Source organism: Procambarus clarkii, chromosome 12 (assembly GCF_040958095.1).
Source record: "Procambarus clarkii isolate CNS0578487 chromosome 12, FALCON_Pclarkii_2.0, whole genome shotgun sequence".
NCBI lineage: Eukaryota > Metazoa > Arthropoda > Malacostraca > Decapoda > Cambaridae > Procambarus > Procambarus clarkii.
Genome location: NC_091161.1, coordinates 11184729 through 11192759, shown reverse-complemented (window position 1 = coordinate 11192759; position 8031 = coordinate 11184729). Strand labels below are relative to the sequence as shown.

General features: G+C 44.2%; 1 long non-coding RNA gene across 1 annotated transcript; it reads right to left on the bottom strand.

The window, feature by feature from the left end:
* Positions 1-3498: 3498 nt before the first annotated feature.
* LOC123747820 (uncharacterized) lies at positions 3499-7714 on the bottom strand. The gene is made up of 3 exons (XR_006771723.2): positions 7581-7714; positions 4264-4373; positions 3499-3802 (listed from the first exon to the last, which is right to left on the bottom strand). It is a non-coding gene; the product is annotated as an uncharacterized lncRNA (long non-coding RNA).
* Between the last annotated feature and the right edge of the window lie 317 nt (positions 7715-8031).

Below are 8031 nucleotides of genomic sequence, written 5' to 3'. Positions count from 1 at the left end.
AAATGAAACAAAGTTTCGAAAACAAATGAAACAGTTAAATGCTTCAAAAGTAAAATTGGTAGTCCAAGGATGTAGGCATACCTTGCCAAGTCTCTAAAGGACATAAAGCAAGTTTTTCCCACTGAATTTAATATGATACTTACAGAATTAGCGAACTTTTGTGCTCTGAAAAAATAAGCTAATTCCCTACCGTTGTATGTATCATCATCTCTGACTGACGTGTAGGGGTGCGAGGTGTCAACTGGTGACGAGAACTGCTGCTGAGGTCCCAATTCAGCAACTAAAGTTCGAGCTAGAGGAACTATGGCCCTCTTTGTCCTCCTACAGTCAGATTGCAGAAGATTGGGTACTCTTGACCCGGGGCAGACCACAGTACCAGGGTACCAATATGATGATCTGTCAGAATGAGAAATATTCAAGGGACATAGATGGTAAATACGAGTAATAACATGGAGGGAGAGATGACCAATTAAGAGTATGACTGAGGCCTACAGTCACCACGTAATCCAAAGTTGTCTCACCTTCACTATATGTTACTCTCGTAATGCACAATACACCGCACCTTATAAAAAATGAAATTGAATGAAAAATAGTAAAGCTACGTTAACAAAGTTAAATACGCTTACCATAAATTACCACTTATCACCAGTACCTGAGTGAGGCTCCTAGGACAGGCCCCCATATAACTTGTGACGGTAACGCGTTGGTGTTCGGCTGTTTAAGGCTAGGGGTATGGCCTCGTCACATAGTTATAAAAAAAAATAGAAAAACTGGAACTTCGTCTGTGGTAAGGTAAGGAGAAGACACACAAAACACAAGTAAAACTTTAACAATGAAATTTTAATTACGTTAAATAAATCAAAACATGAAAATAATGCACAAACAAATATGTATAATAAAATCAATCAATCAAAATAATAAGAATACTTAAATGACACAATGAAAAGTTACGTTAAGGCAAAATAACAAGAAGTGCAACACAAAAGTTAAGTGGGAGGTGCTGGAATATTGGCTTAAAGCCACCACCTCTCTCAGTACACGCTAACGTCTAGCTGGGAGGAGTGCTGGCTACGAAAGCACGGAACATTCTGAGGACTGATGTTGGGGCGACCCCAGACATCAGGTAGTATTGGGGGGCGAGTGCAGGTGCAGCCAGACCGGCGACCAATCAGCGGAGCCGTAGCGATCAACGGGTAGTTTGGTGGTTGGAGTTCGAACAGGTGGCTGGTTGCATACGTTTCTGCTCACCCTGGCAAGCCTTGCTGGTGCTGGTGTTGTTGTCGTTGTTGGACATTTCTTCCATAGTCTTTTTATATAATTGTGAAGACGTAATTTTGGAGGGAAGAGCAGGCTCAATCTCTTGAAGGAGATTATCGTCACAATATATATATATATATATATATAAGTGCGAACAAGCCTGAATGGTCCCCAGGACTATATGCGAATGAAAACTCACACCCCAGAAGTGACTCGAACCCATACTCCCAGAAGCAACGCAACTGGTAACTACAGGGCGCCTTAATCCGCTTGACCATCACGGCCGTCAAAGGAAGTGATAGCCGAGGCTATTTGAGCCACTTCCCCGACGGCAACTCGGATGGTAATCTTGGGCATAGCATTTCACCAAATCACCTCATTCTTTGGGGCACACGTGAGGAACACAAATGCGAACAAGCCTGAATGGTCCCCAGGACTATATGCGAATGAAAACTCACACCCCAGAAGTGACTCGAACCCATACTCCCAGAAGCAACGCAACTGGTAACTACAGGGCGCCTTAATCCGCTTGACCATCACGGCCGTCAAAGGAAGTGATAGCCGAGGCTATTTGAGCCACTTCCCCGACGGCAACTCGGATGGTAATCTTGGGCATAGCATTTCACCAAATCATATATATATATAAAAATTTGATTCATATATATATATAAAAATGTGCATAGGACACTACAAACAGGTGCTAAACATTTCAAGTGTGCTGAATGCAGGGAAAAGATTTGGGAAACGTTCTAGTACAATTAGTCACATGACTGTGCATACGGATGATAAACCTCGTGAATGTCCTGAGTGTGGCAAGGCATTCAATCATCTGCGACTTATAAAAACTCACAGGATTGTGCATACAGCTGATAAACCTCTTGTGTGTCATGAGTGTGGGAAAGGATTCAGATGATGCATTGCAGATGGTGCATTCAGATGATGAACGTTACCTAGTTCCTTCATCTGGGAAGAATGAAGACATATTGGTGCATTTGGATGATAAATAGTACCTAGTTCACTTGATCAGTAGACTGTATATCATACTAACAATAAACATACAACCCCAATGAATTTTCCAGTGAGGTTTGATAGAAATTTACTTCAGGACACAAACTAGAAAAAGTTTGTTACAATTAACAATTTTTGTTTGTGTGAATTTTTTGGTGGATAATATACATTTATACACTAAAGGGACCTAGCCATATTTATTCTTAAATATCTTCAAACTGATATTACTCTGAAATTTAACAATAAAAACATAAGCATTTTTACTATTAACACTGAAAAACAAAAATTGGTAGAATTTTTCAACTAATATTATTGCAAACCCTTTTGATTTGTTTTGTTATAAAGTTAAAGTTCAATATAGTAGGCTAAGCTAAGCTTTGCTAAGCTAGAACAGAGGATTTTTGGACTTGTAGATTTGTAAACCTCATCCTGTAAACATTCATGTTTCTACATGTTAAACAAGCTACGAGGATGAGGGAAGGGGATGTTCCCTCCATTCTGGATGTTATATTTACAAGGAAAGAGGGAGAGATATTTGTCATTCAGTACCTCCCTCCCTTGGGTAAAAGTGACCATGTCTTTTTGGGAATAAAGTATGCAATGCATTATAATCTGTTAGAAAATAAGCTTGAAGCAGTTGAAAAACCTGATTTGTGGAGAGGTCATTATGGGGAACTCAGATATTTCCTTAAGGAATTTGACAAACACTTGCTGTTAGGACAAGTAAATGAGATGTATGTCAAGTTTTGTGAAAAATATGATAAAGGCACAACAAAATTTATTCCAAAGGAGAGATACAGAACTAGGAAAAGGGGATTTGTTTATAGATGTCATCTGGATTTTTCCAAGTTTCGGAGTTTCCGTGATATTTTCTATTTTGATCAAAATATGTATAATGTTAATGTATTTTGATAAATGAGCTTTCCTGTCTACTTAGGTAATGATTCCAAAGATCGTCCTTCCTTTCCTCCCAGGAATCTGGATGTAGCAGGTGCTCAATTGTCAAAAGTGAAATATTTGGTTTGTCATCCGAATGCACCATATCGATAATTTTTTTAATATTTTAAAAATAGTAAATGGCACTATTTTTGCAAAATCATTACAAGATCTATTATTCTAATAGGGGTTTGATAAAATACAGTAGAATGCCTACTGGTTTTACCTGTAATAGGGTTTGATATAGTTGATTATGGAAATATTGTAATGAAATGCTCCTATTGTTAAGAAACACTTTTTTAAAAGAATATTTTGTAATGAGCAGCTCTGAAAATCAGTTGATTACAGATAATGCTACATAATACACTTAATGTGTGTATATGTTACCACAAGTGAGGTATATAATGGTATTTATGAGTAAGATGTAATTGTGTCTTTGACACTGATAAAATTAAGTACTGTGGTTTTATATACTGATAATTAGCTAAAAATATATACTGTACAAGTAAATAAATTATTTTACCTTGCACCGAGATCCACCAAGCCTGTATGGTGAGCGTTTCAGTACTTTGGAAATCTGGAACGATCTGGAATCTCTTATCTGCAATGAAACAATACATATTATTGCACTTACCAAAACATGGATGAATGTAGAAAATAGAGAACTATTAGATGAATATCAAATAAATGGATTTAATCTATTTCACACAGATATATTAGACAAGGAGAGGGAGTAGCCATGTATGTTAGGTAATATTTGAAATGTAGTCTCGAAAAAGACTACATTTCAACAGAAACGTGCCACACACCAGTCACAAGACTGAACCTCATCGAGGCCAAACGTCTAAATGAGAGCATGAACGAGTAAGAAATAATACTTTAACACCTGGCATCATACACACAATGAATGCACCTGCAGACACACAACGAGCACTATCAACATAGCAAAGATTACTCCATAAAAAAAAATCATTAAATATGATTGACAATGAGATGAAATAATGCACAGTATGTCAATTTTGTGAATTTTTTTCATTACTGAACTAGGTTTTCAATGCTTACATTTGCTATTCTTGGTATTCTTTGCTTCATATCTGAAGCTTCGTTTTAAGTTTCCACTTCAGACGTGTCTTCCGCAGCTATGCATCTCCGGTTTGCAGCATCAAAATCATCTGCAATAGCTGAATATAATTAATAATATATCAGTGAGATATATATTTATCATTACCTAGTAGTAGTGAACACTAAGAAATAACATAAATCAGCTTTCTAAAGAGATGTTTAATAATACGACACACATGATTTGGAACTTATAACTGGGTTAAGTACTTTGCACATAAGTCTCAAGGAGTCATTAGGAAACCTTGCTTGTGATTAAAATATTATGCTGTTTTTATATACTGTATGTGAAGCACAGTACCTCTCCTCTCAATACACCAGCACTGGCCTTCGCCTCTCAATACACCAGCACTGCCCCTCGCCTCTCAATACACCACCACTGCCCCTCGCCTCTCAATACACCACCACTGCCCCTCGCCTCTCAATACACCACCACTGCCCCTCGCCTCTCAATACACCACCACTGCCCCTCGCCTCTCAATACACCACCACTGCCCCTCGCCTCTCAATACACCACCACTGCCCCTCGCCTCTCAATACACCACCACTGCCCCTCGCCTCTCAATACACCACCACTGCCCCTCGCCTCTCAATACACCACCACTGCCCCTCGCCTCTCAATACACCACCACTGCCCCTCACCTCTCAATACACCACCACTGCCCCTCACCTCTCAATACACCACCACTGCCCCTCACCTCTCAATACACCACCACTGCCCCTCACCTCTCAATACACCACCACTGCCCCTCACCTCTCAATACACCACCACTGCCCCTCACCTCTCAATACACCACCACTGCCCCCCACCTCTCAATACACCACCACTGCCCCTCACCTCTCAATACACCACCACTGCCCCTCACCTCTCAATACACCACCACTGCCCCTCACCTCTCAATACATCACCACTGCCCCTCACCTCTCAATACACCACCACCACTGCCCCTCACCTCTCAATACACCACCACCACTGCCCCTCACCTCTCAATACACCACCACTGCCCCTCACCTCTCAATACACCACCACTGCCCCCCACCTCTCAATACACCACCACTGCCCCTCACCTCTCAATACACCACCACTGCCCCTCACCTCTCAATACACCACCACTGCCCCTCACCTCTCAATACATCACCACTGCCCCTCACCTCTCAATACACCACCACCACTGCCCCTCACCTCTCAATACACCACCACCACTGCCCCTCACCTCTCAATACACCACCACTGCCCCTCACCTCTCAATACACCACCACTGCCCCTCACCTCTCAATACACCACCACTGCCCCTCACCTCTCAATACACCACCACTGGCCCTCACCTCTCAATACACCACCACTGCCCCTCGCCTCTCAATACACCACCATTGCCCCTCGCCTCTCAATACACCACCACTGCCCCTCGCCTCTCAATACACCACCACTGCCCCTCGCCTCTCAATACACCACCACTGCCCCTCGCCTCTCAATACACCACCACTGCCCCTCGCCTCTCAATACACCACCACTGCCCCTCGCCTCTCAATACACCACCACTGCCCCTCACCTCTCAATACACCACCACTGCCCCTCACCTCTCAATACACCACCACTGCCCCTCACCTCTCAATACACCACCACTGCCCCTCACCTCTCAATACACCACCACTGCCCCTCACCTCTCAATACACCACCACTGCCCCTCACCTCTCAATACACCACCACTGCCCCTCACCTCTCAATACACCACCACTGCCCCTCACCTCTCAATACACCACCACTGCTCCTCGCCTCTTAATACACCACCACTGCCCCTCACTTCTCAATACACCACCACTGCCCCTCACCTCTCAATACACCACCACTGCCCCCCACCTTTCAATACATCACCACTGCCCCTCACCTCTCAATACACCACCACTGCCCCTCACCTCTCAATACACCAGCACTGCCCCTCACCTCTCAATACACCAGCACTGCCCCTCACCTCTCAATACACCACCACTGCCCCTCACCTCTTAATACACCACCACTGCCCCTCACCTCTCAATACACCACCACTGCCCCTCACCTCTCAATACACCACCACTGCCCCTCACCTCTCAATACACCACCACTGCCCCTCACTTCTCAATACACCACCACTGCCCCTCACTTCTCAATACACCACCACTGCCCCTCACCTCTCAATACACCAGCACTGCCCCTCACCTCTCAATACACCACCACTGCCCCTCACCTCTCAATACACCACCACTGCCCCCCACCTTTCAATACATCACCACTGCCCCTCACCTCTCAATACACCACCACTGCCCCTCACCTCTCAATACACCACCACTGCCCCTCACCTCTCAATACACGACCACTGCCCCTCACCTCTCAATACACCACTGCCCCTCACCTCTCAATACACCACTGCCCCTCACCTCTCAATACACCACCACTGCCCCTCACCTCTCAATACACCACCACTGCCCCTCACCTCTCAATACACCACCACTGCCCCTCACCTCTCAATACACCACCACTGCCCCCCACCTTTCAATACATCACCACTGCCCCTCACCTCTCAATACACCAGCACTGCCCCTCACCTCTCAATACACCAGCACTGCCCCTCACCTCTCAATACACCACCACTGCCCCTCACCTCTTAATACACCACCACTGCCCCTCACCTCTCAATACACCACCACTGCCCCTCACCTCTCAATACACCACCACTGCCCCTCACCTCTCAATACACCACCACTGCCCCTCACTTCTCAATACACCACCACTGCCCCTCACTTCTCAATACACCACCACTGCCCCTCACCTTTCAATACATCACCACTGCCCCTCACCTCTCAATACACCACCACTGCCCCTCACCTCTCAATACACCACCACTGCCCCTCACCTCTCAATACACGACCACTGCCCCTCACCTCTCAATACACCACTGCCCCTCACCTCTCAATACACCACTGCCCCTCACCTCTCAATACACCACCACTGCCCCTCACCTCTCAATACACCACCACTGCCCCTCACCTCTCAATACACCACCACTGCCCCTCACCTCTCAATACACCACCACTGCCCCTCACCTCTCAATACACCACCACTGCCCCTCACCTCTCAATACACCACCACTGCCCCTCACTTCTCAATACACCACCACTGCCCCTCACTTCTCACTACACCACCACTGCTCCTCACCTCTTAATACACCAGCACTATAGCCAGCACCAGAATCTAATAATATTATAAAATATAAGTGTTTACTTACGATAATATTTGCGTGACTGCATGAAGTGTTTGTCTTCTTGCTGACTGCACGGACCACAAACTGACCGCTTTGTTGATGTTCCTGGCGGCGGATGACGCTGTGACGTCACAGGTGAGGGACGCTTTGCGCACTACTCAATCGTCGCTTGAACCCATCATAAGATCCCACGATCGTCGTCGCCCCTAAATCAACACAACAACCCATCATAAATAGTTTTGTTATTTTTATTATTTTATTTTTATTTATTTTTTTACAAGAAGTTACAATGGAGGTTAACAGAGAATATAGAAAATAAGTTGAATTAACATTCTTGTAAAGCCACTAGCACGCATAGCGTTTCGGGTAAGTCTTTAAACTAACAGTTTTTTTTTTATAAATTAACAGTAAAATTGATAAAAAATGTTACCAGGTATTTTATAGCTTTTCTTTACAGGTACAGATAATTTTAAGT